This window comes from Dryas octopetala, chromosome 7, assembly GCF_963921425.1.
Source record: "Dryas octopetala chromosome 7, drDryOcto1.1, whole genome shotgun sequence".
Taxonomy (NCBI): domain Eukaryota; kingdom Viridiplantae; phylum Streptophyta; class Magnoliopsida; order Rosales; family Rosaceae; genus Dryas; species Dryas octopetala.
In genome coordinates, this window is record NC_141372.1 from 15,725,332 (window position 1) to 15,728,745 (window position 3,414).

General features: G+C 33.8%; 1 long non-coding RNA gene across 1 annotated transcript; it reads left to right on the top strand.

The window, feature by feature from the left end:
* Positions 1-637: 637 nt before the first annotated feature.
* Positions 638-1,743, top strand: LOC147280054 (uncharacterized). The gene is made up of 2 exons (XR_015123565.1): positions 638-696; positions 1,343-1,743. It is a non-coding gene; the product is annotated as an uncharacterized LOC147280054 (long non-coding RNA).
* Positions 1,744-3,414: the final 1,671 nt, after the last annotated feature.

Here is a 3,414-nt window from a genome sequence, read left to right on the forward strand (position 1 = left end):
CCACAATTGTCAGATAAGGAATCTTTTTTAGTTGATCAACCTGATTTTCTGAAAAAAATTTTGGGATGAATATACTTCCCTTGTCAATCCATGTTTGGTTTCTGATATATAAAACACTTTCTTTGCACCCCACCCAACCAACCAATATTTTATGCAATGTTTCCTTCATTTGTCAACAGGTTGTGAATTCCAAGCATGCGAATCATTACATAATCAGTGGGCACTCTTTGGAGCATTTGTGTTCAGTGATGGTCCTTGTTCTACTCATTATTTTTTGTGTATGTGTTTATCAAGGCAAATGTATTTGTGTTCACCCAACCATTAAAGATTACTACACGGATTATATCAAGGTAAGCTGCTAAGTCATTTATCCTTGTCAATTTAAATTTAAATGACTATCATATTCATGCATCCATGAGTTTCAACATCTCCCAAGTGACATATGATTTATTTTATAATCGAATTTTCAATTATGTGTCTTATTTTCACAGACTTTGATTTTTCTTTAATTAATGAGTCTATTTGTCTATTTTTATGTAGGGATTCAAAGATGGAAGGAGCTCAAAATGCTTTGGTTGTCGGTCCATCTGCACCAAAGGCACAATGAGCTTTATGAAGGAAATGCTTTGGTTGTCGGTTGTTATGCGCTTTATGAAGGAAATAATTGAAGATGAGGGCTTAGCTTTTGTGAATAAGGTATGAATTAGTCAGCCAACCTGACATTATGTTGGTCATGCTTTTGGTATGAGCAGTGATATCATAATTGTCTTTTACTTGGACATTTTGAACCCTTGGTACTCTTAGGAGCTATATCATATCATGTCAAAATGACTTATAAATTGTTTAGACCTTGCTGGGCATTTATAAATGGGTATTCGAATCTTGATAAAGAAGTTGATGTATTGTTGCAATTTATAATGCTTTAATTTGTTTTGTGGCTGGAAGCTTGGAAATGTAGTAAAGGAATAAAAGGAAACAAATTAGTTGGGGGAGTCTGTTTTGGGTGCAGATTGGGAATACTTGGTGGATTCTTTCAAAATTGTGGAAGTGGACAGGTTATATTGGCCCCTGTTTGATGATCACTTGTGTTAATATATTGGAGCTTGATTCTGGATATAGGCCCCTATTTTATCTTGTGGATGATAACTATATATATATATATATATGCTTGCTACTGGATGTTGAAACCTGACAGGGGCATATTCTTCTCTTGCATGCCTATGTTTTTCAATACACCTACTTAGGGGCGCGCATGTTCTTTATTTTTTTCTTTCTGCCGGACTGTTTGCATTTTTGGTTGAATTTTATTTTTAATTAGTACTTCATCTTTGCCTTGTTTCAGTGGGAACGAAGGCAAGACAACACTTATACCCAAGAAGATATCGATGAAGTCCGGGCTGAATGGGCAAACTTCGTGGGCCAGTTTATGTAGACATTTCTGGTTGGATTTTTGCATGACACCTTTTTGACATAGGCCATATGTTTAGCTAGACTAGCTTTGGGTATATATGATATATTGATTACTTTGCTAGATTAGCTTGGGATGATTGATAGGCTAGCTGCTGGATAATATTTTGATATATATATGACAGCAATTAGGTTGATTAATTAGATTGATGCCTAGTTTTTTGGAAAGGTATATATGGAGGGTTTTTGTTTATGGCATATATGGCTGGTTTTGTGAATGAAATTGGGTTAAGGGAGCGAGGTACATATATACAATTACTACCTTCAAATATCTTATATTATTTGGTACTTTAGAAATTCCAATCCTTTATTATTGTGAATTGGTATTTTGTAAATGTATAATTTATTAGGAATGTTAATTATGAAGGGAATCAATTTAGAACAATTAATGGTTGTACCAAAACAACCTATCTCATCAATTAGATTTTGCATTGTTTGTTCATAATTGCATTGTGGTCAAAGACAATTGGGAGTTTCTAAAAACAGATGTAAACAGGCACATTATACAACAGTTTTTCGATCAAAAGCGTGGTCTGTGCCCTTGACTTACAATGGTTCAATATCATAAACCATTGTTTAATTCTTAAGCATACCACACAAATCTTAAAAAGCCATTGTGCTAAGTGCCTTCATACAATAGTTTCTAACCCAAAATCGATGTACCAAATAAGTATATACAACGGTTATATGGTTAATATTCAATTTTCTTAATGCATTAATACAACGGTTTCATATAAAACACCGTAGTTTGAAAAACCTATAGACATGGCAATACACATATTATTCAATAGATTAGACAACGGTTTTTAACAATAAACCGTTGTTTTAATGGATATTTCACCTCGTGTTTCTACCTAAAATAGTTGTAAAACCAATTCTTTACTTAACATAACCGTTGTTTAACATATATATACACATCGGTTTTTAAATATAAACCGATGTTTAAATTGGCACTCAACAACGGTATCTTCCAAATCATTGATTTTAAAGGTTGTATATACAACGGTGGTACATCTATAACCGTTGTGTAGGTGCACCAGGACAACGGATTTTATCCGTTGTCTATTGGGGGTATGAATAGACAACACTCGATTAGACAACGGTAAATTATAAACTTAGACAACGGTGAAAATCCGTTGTCTGATTGCTATTTTGTAGTAGTGTTTCTAGTTGTTTTGCAATTTAACATAATCCATAAGAAGTTTGGTAGATGTTTAATGAATTTTTTGTGTAGAAATCATTGGGCGTTAACGGTTGTCAATCTGGACAAGGAGATTGTCCATTTTTTGGACCCAATGAGAAGGAGACTATGTGGTGAAGAATGGAGAACCGTGGTGGACAAGTAAGTAATTAATTGAGCAGAAGCTTGATTCCCAAAACAGCAGTTTGATTTATTTATGCATATGCATGTATAAGGTTTTTATTTGCTATGCTGATACACGGTATCTGTTTTCATGTTAAAGTGCGATCAGAATCTTTAAAGCCCAAGGGAATAAGAAAGGGAACAAGGCAGTTGTGTGGAAAAACTTGTCGGTATGCATGTTTGCTAATTTCTACTCAAGTTCATAGTGATTTAAATATAATACTTAAGATTATGAATTTCGGTCCTAATTCTATTGCTTATACTATTTAGGGCATTCCTCAACAACCAACCCACAAGGAGTGTGGCTATTTTGTTATGCGGTTTATGAAAGAGATAGTTGAAGATGAAGGATTAAGCTTTGCTACCAAGGTACAAACTGAACTTGAAATTTAGACTTAATTTTATACTATTTGGAATGTATATATACTAGGATATATATATCATGGGAAGTTTGAAATTTAATAAGCTGAAAGGTTAATTGCATGTGGGGCAGATTTTAAGTCCTAGGTAGCATTTGGCCTAGACTTAATTGGGACAGATTTTAAGTCTTATGCACATTTGCATGTGTTCATAGTAACATTATG